This window comes from Salvelinus sp. IW2-2015, linkage group LG31, assembly GCF_002910315.2.
Source record: "Salvelinus sp. IW2-2015 linkage group LG31, ASM291031v2, whole genome shotgun sequence".
Taxonomy (NCBI): Eukaryota; Metazoa; Chordata; class Actinopteri; order Salmoniformes; family Salmonidae; genus Salvelinus; species Salvelinus sp. IW2-2015.
Window position 1 is genome coordinate 25,791,132 of NC_036870.1, and position 13,737 is coordinate 25,804,868.

A 13,737-nucleotide genomic window follows, 5' to 3' on the forward strand; every position below is an offset into this window, starting at 1 on the left:
CCAACCACCAGCCACCCAACTTACCGATCAATACCATCAACGCACGCACCATCACCAATACACATGCATTCACCATCACCGGATTCACAAACCACAATCAACACCATCACAACTACCATCAACACATTCATCAACCACATCACAACATCACCAACTACAACAACACACCACACAAGCACAACACAGGAACAAAACCATCAGCCCCGAAACACCATCACAACTACCATCGACACCATCATCCAACGCACCAACAACACCATCACCAACCACCATCACCAATCACCATCACAAACCACCATCACCAACTACCAATTCGACACCATCACCAACCACCAAACACAATCATCACGCAACTCACCATCACCAACCCACCCATCACCAACCACCATCACCAACTACCATTCAACACCCTATCCATCCAACCACCATCACCAATAACATCATCACCATCACCAACCACCAACACTCATCAATCACCAACCTAAACACCTCACGCACCACCATCAACACCTCACCAACTACCATCAACACCATCATCAACCGGACCCATACAACGATCACCAATAAACATCATCACCACCATCACCATCACAAACCACATCAAACACCATCACCAACTACCATCAACACCATCATCAACACCATCAATACCATCACCATAAAACTATCACCATCACCATCACCAATCCACAAACCACCATCACAAAGCACCATCAAAACACACTCACCAAACTACCATCAAAACCATCAACAACTAACACACACACACAAGCACACACAGACAAACCATCAGCCCATCACCATCACACCACCATCAGTCACCATCAACAAATCACAGGTCAACCTCATGTACTGTAAATGGACATGTGACAGAATGACCATATCTAAGGCAAATATTCACATGTTTCCCTACATGATCTGTTAGAAACATTGGGAAGACAATGACCAACTCAGAGAGAGAAGAGGCGGTCTGAGGAGAAAAGGCAACAAAAAAATATATAATTTTAAGGAAAACGGGCCTGTATGGGTGGCAAATAGCAGCAAATACTGTCCATTATTGATCTCAAATAGCACAAAGTATACCTATAGATCAGTAATACTATTGATCAGTAAACCTATTGATCAGCTAATCTAATGATCAGTTAAACTAATATCAGTAAACCTATGGATCAAAACCAAATGATCTGTAAACTGACAGCCTAATTGATCGTAAACCTATGGTATGAGGATAACGAAACGAATACAATATATGTACTGCTGAGGTCTCACCTTGCTAATCAAATCTGCCTCTGCTCAGCATGACAGCCATTCGTCTGTGTATCTAATCGCCTGTGAATATGACAATCGTTCTGAGCGAGGTCCAGTCTGTCCAGCTCTGGCACGGAGAGCGCCTCAGATCATTACAAATGGCACAGTGCTGCATAGCTACTGTAGACGCGATAGCTGCTGCTCCCCCCCCCCCCCCCCCCCCCCCCAGCACAATTTTTTATTTCACTAACGGTGCGCCTTCAATAAGCAAAGACCCATCAAAACTCAAGCTGCGCACGGAGCACACAGTCCAAAAGATCAAAAGTGTAACCAGTAATCATAGAATGTATAGATACATAACATCTGTACTCGACTACTTCTTCAGACATTTACTGTGACACTATGTCCAGGGCCACATATTCACAAATCTTCAGATGGATAGTAATTATATGGTGTGTGTACGATACTGTATCTCCATTGTCCGTCTGACCAATCCACACATTGGATACAAACTACCCACGAGAAATTCTGGATAGGAAACCTGTACTAACTGAACAAAAATGGCTTGTTACAGCATACACTCATCATAAACACTGAGGTCATAGCAAAGCGAAGTTCCAACCTAGATTCGCTAAACATACAATTATTTCGTAACACTTACCGTCCAAAACATACTCGCAAACCTAATCCACAGAGCCAAGCTGTAAATATTTGTGCCAGAAACAATAGATTATGCCTGAAACCTGCACACTGCCGTGGTATCTAGGCACATGAACGAGAGACAGAGGCAATCAGAGTGGACGTTAGAAAAGAGTTACTCGCAACAGGCGGAATGAGTTCAATAAAGGTATCTTTACCTTCCTACGTGTTGTTCTGGGACAAATCTCTCTCCCTCTTGTTGCTTTGATATCCAATGGAACAAACTATACACAGCCCTGTGACAAGCTTGAAATTCTCTCCTGCTGCTCTCTCCTTCTCAGTACACTCACTTCACCAGACGTACGAGAAACTGTCCCTCTTTTCTCTACAACTCACTCCTCGCTCTCGCTCTCTTTCTCACATAAAAGCGTAGAAGCCACTAACATAGTCAGCCTTGAGCCACAGATTGCTAATATACTAGCCCACTATGACAACGAAGCCAGTCTCTCCTCCCTCTCCTTCATCCTCTCCCCTCTCCTCTCCACCCCACCCCTTCACCTCTCTTCTCTCTGCTCTCTCGATCTCTCTCTCTCTCTCTCCCTCTGCCATCTCTCTTCTCTCTGCCTCTCTCCTCTTCTCCGCTGTGCTCAGAGAGCCTAGACAAGTCTCGGTCTGTGTCTTGCCTGTTCTGTTTTCTGTCCCCGTCTTGCCTCGGCAAGTCGTGTGTCCGTCCTATCCTGGTCTGTCATGCCTGGTCTTCTGCAGTATGTTACTTAAATGTTGTTATTTCAGTTCAGTTCACTGAATATAATCTAAGAAATGTGTCCTCTTTACAGTGTCACTTCTGCCTAACCTGATAATATATCTTGCTCAACAAACGAAATGTAGCCATTAATAAATGCACTTTCTTATAGCCTCAATATCGATCTGTCTCTCTCCTACCATAGACGTCTCGTGAGACAATTACCACAATGCCTGCACACGGCCTGGCATCCCATGGGTGAGAGATACACGATCGATTCGCCCCTACCCCAGTTAAACACACTTGTCCAGCTGTCTCAGTGGAGAGGTTATATTACACCACAGTGAACTAGTGTTGTTAGTTCTAGAGACCACCTTAAAGCATGAGCAAACCTGATTCTAAGAACATTTGAGACGCGGACGCCAAATTCTGAAGTCTTAAATGATATGACCAAGAGCGTGGAAACGGAAGTCAAGAGCCGGAGACCAGGAGAAAAATTGCTCAGTCCAATCTTCACTAGAGCCATTGACCTCGTAAATATTTGTCCAGTCAGACCACCTATTAGTAAGAGATCAAAAATGTCCAAGTATTTCTTGTTCATATTTACAGAACAGACTATAGCATTCTATTAGAACATTCAGTAAAAGGGAAATGCGTATTGCTGACATGAGTAGAAAAATAGAGCCACGACAAATTATTACTACCCATACACAGTGGCGGAACGAGTGGGCCCTTACTACGCCAGAGAAAGTGCTAAGGATTTCATAACATATTGTTATTGTACGCCACAATAACTCCCAGCTACAATATTAGTTGGGAATGCAGAGCACACCACTTATATTTTAATAGAGAGAATGATCGTCAAAATGTCAAGCAAATAAACAGTAGAGAGAGATTGATTGGTATGTCTATACGTTTAATGAACCCAGTGGGTCAGACACGTGTAATCGATAACACCTTAGACGCATAGAATTGACTATCTCTAACTCAGTTCTTTCACAAGAGTCCTCAGGGAACATTATTAATAGCGCTATTACGAAACAGTTCTCTCTTGTTTTAGGTCAGATTCGAATCGAACACTTACTATCCTTAAAGATAATAAGTGGTGTATGCTAAATAGCAACGAAAATATTAATTCAAGAAAACAGAGAGATTAGGAATAGTAACATAATACATGAATCTACTCTAAGTGTTTTTCTGTGCAGTGCGTCTAAAACATTGTTGATTTTACACTGAAGTGTGTGAGAAGAGAAACACTGTTGTGTTCAATGCACTGAGTTATATCTAAGTAACACGGGATAAGAACGATCTCGAAACACACAAGAAATTGAGATCTCTCAGATCTGCTTGTCCTAACAAGTTCATATAAAACACTACTATGCGTTCATATGCCCCTTCGAAACAAGGTTGCACAACACCACATGTACCAATATCTAAGTGGCACGTTTCACAGTGAGATATTAGAGATAAGAATTAATGTCATTTACTACTTCTATTTTGAGCTGACTGATTGAACCATGTTTTTAAAAATAAGAAGACAACAAGGAAAAGAATTTAAAAATAAAGTTATCTATATAGGTATTTGCAGACGTCTGGCTTACTTATATATTCACTAGAGTTCCACAGTATCACCACAAGAAGCTGGTGTACGAGATATTTAAAACTAAAGTGTAGTCACAATTATTTCAAAATATTGTGGTATGGTCATTGACCTGGGGTGAAATGTTCAACTGATTTCATGATAAGTCTCTCCCCTACTAAGCATAGAGGTGTAGACAGTTATAGAAATGAGACCCTTCGAACTCTTGGTTTATTATACATTGTTGAGGAAGGTTGTAATAGTGCACTCAGTTACTTCTTTAGCGCTCAAAAACAGCTGCTTAGCCCACCTCAGCACAAGTCTTCGTGTACAACCTGCTTACCTCTCTTGGTATTGAGAGAGCGAGTGCTTCCTGACGAGTAAAAACGACATCCTACCTGGAGTAGATACAGTCTTCCTGGAGTAAAACAGTCCTCCTGGAGTAACGTCCTCCTGAGTAAACAGTCTCCGGCAGTAAACTCCTCCTGGAGTAAACAGTCTTCTGGAGTGAAACAGTCCTTCCTGGAGTAAACAGTCTCCTGGAGTAAAACAGTCCTCCTGGAGTAACTGGAAAAGTCCTCCTGAGTAAGTCACTCTGAGTTAAACATTCCTCCTGGAGTAAACAGTCCTCCTGGAGTAAACAGTCTCCTGGAGTAACGTTCCTGGAGTAAAACAGTCGTCCTCCTGGAGTAAACAGTCTTCCTGGAGTAAACAGTCCTCCTGGAGTAAACAGTCTTCCTGGAGTAAACAGTCCTCCAGCTGTTACATTGATCACATGGTGACCAATTCAGACTTGAGCTAAGTAGACTAAACAGTAACTCAATTAAAAAATTGACCACTTTAAATCAACGTATTTAACTCAAGTGTGAATAGAGCCAAGGATAAGTTTTTTTGTGAAATTCCACCTTTATTTGTTCATACCTTCATATCAGAAAACAAATGTTTAGATTAGAAGCAAAATATGAACTTGAAACATTCTGATTCTGTAGTGTTCAGCATTCCCCCAGTCTGAGGCATGGAGGTGGAGGGAGGGCKTTCGTGGGCTGGTGTGCCCTCTAGCAAATCTACTGTCAAGTATAAAAACATGCAAGTTTGCAGGCACCTCCCCAGTATTCGGGTCTTTCACGAACTCAGAGAGGTGAGAGCACGCCAATTTCTCAGATGATACTCAAAACAAATCAAGAAAGTATGCATCAATGAAAACGCATGTACACAATTTTATCACATTTAAGAAGGAAACAGAAGAGGAATTCACTCAATAAGAACATTTGTTTTGTGTAGCATTTTGGCCACTAATGCGAATAGTCCAAGTAAAACAGKCATTTTGATTAATTGATCAGTTTTCTTGATGCTACATGTAGCTGGTAATTGACACATAATTGTTTGCAACTTTCACACTTGTTTGTGCAAATTAAGGCCTGCTTTTCAATTAATACTGCTGGCTTGTTTGCCTACTAGCTTCATGAGTTCTATCTACTGTTTGATGTGTAGCCCACATGCTATATGCTACACTACAGRGCATTCGGAAACTATTCAGACCCCTTGACTTTTTCCATATTTTGCTACGTTACAGCCTTATTCTAAAATGGATTAAATAAAAAAATCCTTATCTATCTACACACAATATACCATAATGACAAAGCGAAAGCAGGTTTTTAGAAATGTTTGCAAATGTATAAAACACTTAAATCAGAAATACCTTATTTACATAAGTATTCAGACCCTTTGCTATGACACTCAAAATTGAGCTCAGGTGCATCCTGTTTCCATTGATCATCCCTGAGATGTTTCTACAACTTAATTGTAGTCCAGCTGTGGTAAATTCAACTGATTGGACATGACTTGGAAAGGCACACACCTGTCTATATAAGGTCCCACAGTTGACAATGCATGGTCAAAGGATTTGTCCGTAGAGCTCCGAGACAGGATTGTGTTGAGGCACAGATCTGGGGAAGGGTACCAAATTATTTCTGCAGCATTGAAGGTCCCAAAGAACACAGTGGCCTCCATCATTCTTAAATGGAAGAAGTTTGTAACCACCAAGACTCTTCCTATAGCTGGCTACCCGGGGGAGAAGGGCCTTTGTCAGGGAGGTGACCGAGAACCCGATGGTCACTCTGACAAAGCTCTAGAGTTCCTCTGTGGAGATGAGAGAACCTTCCAGAAGGACAACCATCTCTGCTGCACTCCACCAATCAGGCCTTTATGGTGGAGTGGCCAGATGGAAGCCACTCTGTGAAAAGGCACATGACAGCCCGCTTGGAGTTTGCAAAAGGCACCTAAAGACTCTCAGACCATGAGAAACAAGATTCTCTGGTCTGATGAAACCAAGATTGAACTCTTTGGCCTGAATGCCAAGCGTCACATCTGGAGGAATCCTGGCAGCCATTCGCCTACGGTAAAGCACGGTGGTGGCAGCCTCAGGCAGTGGGATTCTTTTTTTTACAGAAAGATATGTGATGAAACCTGCTCCAGAGAGCTCAGGACCCTCAGACTGGGGCGAAGGTTAACGCTACCAACAGGACAATGACCCTAAGCACACAGCCAAGACAACGCAGGAGGGCCTCGGGCAAGTCTCTGAATGTCCTTCAGTGGCCCAGCCAGAGCCAGACGTGAACTCGATCGAACATCTCTGGAGAGACTGAAAATAGCTGTGCAGCAACGCTCCCCATCTAACCGACAGAGCTTGAGAGGATCTGCAGAGAAGAATGGGAGAAACTCCCCAAATACAGGTGTGCCAAGCTTGTAGCGTCATACCCAAGAAGACTCAAGACTGTAATCACTGCCAAAGGTGATTCAACAAAGTACTGAGTAAAGGGTCTGAATACTTATGTAAAWGTTTTTTTTTATTATATATATWTWTTTTTTACATTTCTAAAAACCAGTTTTTGCTTTGTCATTGTGGGGTATTGTATGTAGATTGATTAGGAAATTAGGAAAACATTTTAACCAATTTTTGAAAAAGACTAACCTAACAAAGGGAAAAGTGAAGGGGTCTGAATACTTCCCGAACGAAGAGCAGGGAATAAACAATAAGAGGAGAGACTCCGATTTACAGTATTRGGAAACTCCAGAATAAGGGATCTAATTCTGCACTAGAAAGSACTCAAAACACCATCATAGTGTTTTAAAACTTTTAAGGCTGCTAGTCTCTGGCAAGGTGTTGAACATCTTGATTATGTGGTGTTACAACACACCATGTCATGTTTCAGAACACCTCTGTGTGAGTGTTTAAGAACACCTCTGTGTGAGTGTTTAAGAACATCTCCATGTGAATGTTTCAGAACATCTTAAATCTGTCCTAACACCCTCACAACCATGTGTTTCAATACACCAACAGAGTCAAGGTTTCGTCTCCTTTAAGTTGGTGGCAGCTCAGTTGCCACTAGTTTTAGTGTCACAAAGCATTTCATTTTTTCCAGTGTGTCTATGTACAGCGTTGTAGCAACGTGCAAATAGTTGAAGTATGAAAGGGAAAATAAATACACAGATAAATATAGTTTGTATTTACAATGGTGTTTGTGCTTCACTGGTTTCTCTCTCTCTCTCTCTCTCTCTCTCTCTCTCTCTCTCTCTCTCTCTCTCTCTCTCCTACCTCAAGATTATCTCTTCTTCATATCTCCTATCAGATTTGAAGTTGAAGAAAAATGGAATGACGTTCCTACTCTAACACCTTCATGCCTCTCCTATGAGGCAGCTCCAAATCTAGTATTGAGTAAACCTAAACAAGTTCTTCTCAAAAACAACTGCTCTTTTTTCAAAAGCAAACTGCCATGGAGGTCTTCCTTTCTATTCTGTCCATGTGATTTAGCTTTCTTAGCTTGTGATGTAAGCAGTCATCCACTTGTTTCACGTTCGCAAAGTTATCACCTACCTACCCCCTAGTGGTAACTACTAGAACAACTTCACCAAGGGTGCTTTGAAAAGACTCACCTGTACTGTGGCTAGCAAAGCTAGTGAACAACTTATGATCGCACAAATGACAAAGAACGCACAATAAACAAACCTTTGCTACAATATGTCCACCATCTAAATCATTTTGTTTCGTTTTCTTCCCCATAGAATTTCCTAGACACCTTCAATCGTCGCCCTAAAACAACAGTGCTCCAAAATCTGGATGGAGCAGAGGTCTGTCAGTYAAGACGGGATATTGGAGGTGACAAAGGATTAGCCAGAGAGAGAGCYAGAGCGAGAGGGGGGYAGGTCTTCTCCACACACACATATGTGCCCTAGTAGCCCCCCAGTGTGACCAATCAATACTGTTAAAGACACAATCAATACAACACACTACATGGGGAGAGGGGACAGGGGGCTAGGAAGAGAGGGGGGGAGGGTGAGACGGGCGACAGAGGCGAGGGGGAAAGGGAGCAGGAGAGAGGGGGAGAGGGCAGAGGGGGAGGGGAGAGGGAGGGGGGGACAGGGATAGGGGCGAGGGGGAAGGAGCGGGAGCGGGGAGAGGGGGGAGAGGGCTAGGGGGGAGAAGGAGCACGGGGAGCGGGGGGAGAGGGGGAGAGGGACAGGGGTGAGGAGGAAAGGAGAGCGGGGGAGAGGGGGAGAGGGGATAGGGGCGAGGGGAAAGAGGAGCAGGTGGAGAGGGCTATCCCAAAATCACTCAAAGAGCCTTCACACATGCGATCACAGTGGGAAATAGCATTCATAGAAAGGTAAACTGATAAGAGATATCTCCTTTATGTTGAAACTGCAATTTCAACACAAGTTTTCAAACCCACTTATCTAAATAAACACACGCTACTAGATAGCATTTATGCACATCCTACACATACAGTACATACTTCACATACTTCAGGTTCATAAACGATTGATCATGGTCTTTGGAAGTCCACTGTCCAGTCAACTATGGCAAATGTTACATTTTCAACCTCTACACCAGGGCTTGTCAGAGGAAGGCCCAAAAATTGTCAAAGACCCAGCCACACAGTCATAGACGTTCTCTCTACTACCGCATGGCAAGCGGTACCGGAGTGCCAAGTCTAGGACAAAAAGGCTTCTCAACAGTTTTTACACCCCAAGCCATAAGACTCCTGAACAGGTAATCAAATGGCTACCCGGACTATTTGCAAAGCGTACCACCCCCCCCCCCCCCCCCCCCCCCCCCCCCCCCCCCTATGCATAGTCACTTTTACCATATCTGCATGTACATACTACCTCAATCAGCCGACTAACTGGTGTCTGTCTGTAGCCTCGCTACTTTTAAGCCTCGCTACTGTATATAGCCTGTCTTTTTACTGTTGTTTTATTTTCTTACTTACCTAATGTTCACCTAATACCTTTTTTGCACTAATGGTTAGAGTCTGTAAGTAAGCAATCACTGTAAAGCTACACCTGTTGTATACGGCGCACGTGACAAATAAACTTTGATTTTATTTTATTTGTTCAGTATGTCAGTCATCAGGGGTGTAGTTAATGATCCCCAATCAGGAGTTCCAGTAAACACTGATTCATGCACAGTCACATCTGACACATTTCTCTATAATATGAAGTTGCTGTGAGTCATCAGTGCAGTACAATACAGTAGTGACACTCCTTCAGCAGTACAGAGACAGGACAGTGATTGTAGCCACAATGCGTGTGTGGGGGCCCAGCGAAACCGAGGAAGCCTCTTTACGATAACCTCCCCCGAATTAGGCCCTGAATCAGAGATGAAGTCACGACTGGGTGTGTGATTTAAAAAAAAATACCGATCAGCGGAGGCGGCGGATGAATCACTGAATGCACACACAAGAGCAATGGTGAAGAGGAAGCTATATGTTTCGTAAGAGTTTCGTGTGTGTTGTGTGGTGTGGGTATGTGTGGTGTGTGTGTGTGTGGTGTGTGGTGGGTGTGTGTGTGTGTTGTGTGTGTGTGTGTGTGTGTGTGTGTGTGTGTGTGGTGTGGTTGTGTGTGTGTGTGTGTGTGTGTGGTGTGTGTGTGTGTGTGTGTGTGTGTGTGTGGGTGTGTGTGTGTGGTGTGTATGGTCCGCCAGGTCCTCCAGATGCTCAACACAATCCATTCTCCAGAAGTAAAGAGGAAACAGATGACCCTCTGCTCATGAGTCAGTTCGTGAAAGTAGGCATTACTGTGGGGGCCAGGGCTAGCGCACATGGCAACATTAGAGGGTCTATAAACACATTGGACCAACACACCAACACACACACACACACACACACACACACACACACACACACACACACACACACACACACACACACACACACCACACACACACACACACACACACAACACACACACACACACACACACAGATAGTGGCTGCTCCAATATTGATATGCTTGCAGCATACGGAACAGGCTGAGAGATCTGAGTTGACGGGAGCCAGCGTGAGCCGTAGTCACTTTGAGTCTGAACACAACACACATTCCTACAGCACAAGAACCATCCTGGTCTTTCACCCCCTGGGATGGGAACAGCGCTCCGCAAGGGGAATCCTTCCAGGCCTTGACACACCAATATCAGGAATTCCAGCTGGAGACTGGTGTGTCAGTCTGGAAGTATGTTCTTATCCCATCCCACAGAGGAGTAAGGACCCGATGAATCCCAAATGGCACCCTATTCCAAGGAAAATATCTAATGCCAGGATGATATCTAATGCCAGGATGATATCTAATGCCAGGATAATATCTAACGCCAGGATGATATCTAATGCCAGGATGATATCTAATGCCAGGATGATATCTAATGCCAGGATGATATCTAACGCCTGGAACATGGAGGAGAAGGACTGACGACAGTAAACAAGACAGAGCGTGCCAAGAGCAGAGCACGTGGATATTACGGGACGGGGTGCTTCGAGATATTCCTGCAGAAACCTTCAGAGGAATTAGCTGGTGTTTTTCCAGTGATGACAAGAATCCCAGTGGCTTCCAGTTTATTGTACTGTTTGTGCTCTGTCTTGCAGCTGGATAAACAACAGTGACCGTTTTGTTTTTGGGAACCCTGATTGTTGGTGGAAACCGATAACTTTGGGGAAGTGTACACCTAACACAAACAACATCACAATGTTGGACACACTGTCTATGAAACACAATAACCCTCTGCTCTCTCCCTRTTTCTCTCTCASTCTCTATTTCTCTCTAACTACACCTTGCTTTGAGAGCAGGCTGATGTTGCAGAGCCATTGAAAAACACCTGTATCACTCTGTCTCCCCGCAAAAGGCAGATAGTGAGGGTGTCAGAGATGGTAGGGTGTCAGAGATAGTAGGGTGTCAGAGATAGTGAGGATGTCAGAGATAGTAGGGGTGTCAGAGATAGTGAGGTTGTCAGAGGTAGTAGGGGTGTCATAGATAGCGAGGGTGTCAGAGATAGTAGGTGTATCAGAGATAGTGAGGGTGTGAGAGATAGTAGGGGTGTCAGAGATAGTGAGGGTGTCAGAGTAGTAGGGGTGCCAGAGATAGTAGGGTGTCAGAGATAGTAAGGGTGTCAGAGAGGCGAGGTTGTCAGAGATATTAGGAGTGTCAGAGACAGCGAGGTTGTCAGAGATAGTAGGGGTGTCAGAATAAGTGAGGGTGTCAGAGGTAGTGAGGGTGTTGTTATATGCTGTATGGGAAATAAGTGAGATATTTACTTCACTGTTCTCCTCTCATTCATCTTAAATGTCAGAAGATAGAGACAGAACTTGGGCTCGACTCAAAACCGCGTTATAGAGTAATTGAAATGTAAAGGTCATTTCTGATTTAGCCGACATATGCAGTGTGTACGTGAATGCAGTCTCCGCAAATGCGGGAACATTATCTGTAAATTTCAGTTGCGCTATAGCATGTAACTTCCGTGATATGGATTGAATCAACCCTCTGACCGTTTAAAACCAGTACTTCTACTGATTTTTTTACTTTGCCTACTGACAAGAGCAAAGACTCCTCAGAGAACTCAGAACACTCAGAGAACTGTCTCAGAACACTCAGAGAACTCTCTCAGAACTCTCAGAGAACTGTCTCAGAACACTCAGAGAACTCTCTCAGAACTCTCAGAGAACTCTCTCAGAACACTCATAGAACTGTCTCAGAACACTCAGAGAACTCTCAGAATAGTCAGAGAACTCTCTCAGAACTCTCATAGAACTCTCTCAGAACACTCAACTCAGGAACGAACTCTCTCAGACACTCAGAGAACTCTCTGAACACTCAGAACTCTCGACAGAGAATCTCTCCAGGACACTCATAGAACTCTCAGAACACTCAGAGAACTCTCAGAATACTCTCGAGAACCCTCTCAAAAACTCTCAGAGAAACTCTCTCAGAACACTCAGAGAACTCTCTCAGAACACTCAGAGAACTCTCTCGAACACAGAGAACTCTCTCAGAACAGTCCTCTGAGGTCTCTGTCTGTCACCTTTGCCTCTCTCACATGTCTCATATGTCTGGCAACTATTGCCGATGATTGAGGAACCACATACTATTGGTTTTTGCTGACAGAGGTGGCGGCAAAGTGTGAATCATCCTTTGCTTTGCTGAAGAGAAAATGTCCCCTCGGTCAGCTGTATCTATCTACATGAATCGTGATTCAATGTGACACCGTCCTGACAAATGTTTAAAGTACTTTCAAAAGATGACCTTGGGATGAAAATAATTACTGTATAACAACAAAGATGACAGTGATATGTCCCAACCTGTAATGGCAAACAGACCCAGGCACACATCCCTCAAGGTATGTTTGGGTCTGTCTGACTCTATTGTTCATCTAGTGTTCAGGGCTAAGACTCAGCTCTCTCTCTCTCATCTCTCTCCCGTCACTTGGAACGGGAATGGGGGATCCAAACACACACACACACACACACACACACACACACACACACACACACACACACACACACACACACACACACACACACACACACACACACACACACACACACACACACACACACACACACACACACACACACACACACACACACACACACACACACACACACACACACACACACAATGGGGATCACCACCTGCCCTGCTACACCAGCATGTCCCACCCTTACCAATCAGACCCATTCATGCAACACTCAATATAGCTCTAATGTGCCAGTGGTGTGTATTCATACTTTTACTTTGACTTTTGATACTTAAGTATATTTTAACAATTACATTTACTTTTAATACTTAAGTGTATTCAAAACCAAATACTTTTAGACTTTTACTCAAGTAGTATTTTACTGTGTGACCTTCACTTTTACTTGAGTCATTTTCTATTAAGGTATCTTTACTTTTACTCAAGTATGACAAAAAAACGTTTTACACCATGAATGAACCAAACAGACTGCTAACATAACAGCAGGGACCGACATGTTCAAATGTTTCAACCAGTGTGACTCTGACTGGAAGACAGGTCAACACTCATTTGTTGAGGTAGAATGTGACCACACTACATAACAGGTGTAGAGAGTGAGTGCAGAGGTAGGTGTCAGAGTAGTTGCAGGGTGTTGTCTAGTATATATGCTGTATGGGATATAGGTGAGATATGTACTTCACTGTTCTCCTCTCTATTCATCTTAAATGTCAGAAGATGGAGACAGAATTGG

General features: G+C 43.6%; 1 protein-coding gene across 1 annotated transcript in view; it reads right to left on the reverse strand.

The window, feature by feature from the left end:
* The window catches only part of LOC111955772 (tubulointerstitial nephritis antigen-like), a 35,975-nt gene extending 33,663 nt beyond the window's left edge, over positions 1 to 2,312 (reverse strand). Inside the window, exon 1 of the mRNA XM_023976086.2 lies at positions 2,106 to 2,312. The gene's annotated coding sequence lies outside the window, so the exon portion shown is untranslated. The remainder of the gene's footprint in view (positions 1 to 2,105) is intronic.
* Positions 2,313 to 13,737: the final 11,425 nt, after the last annotated feature.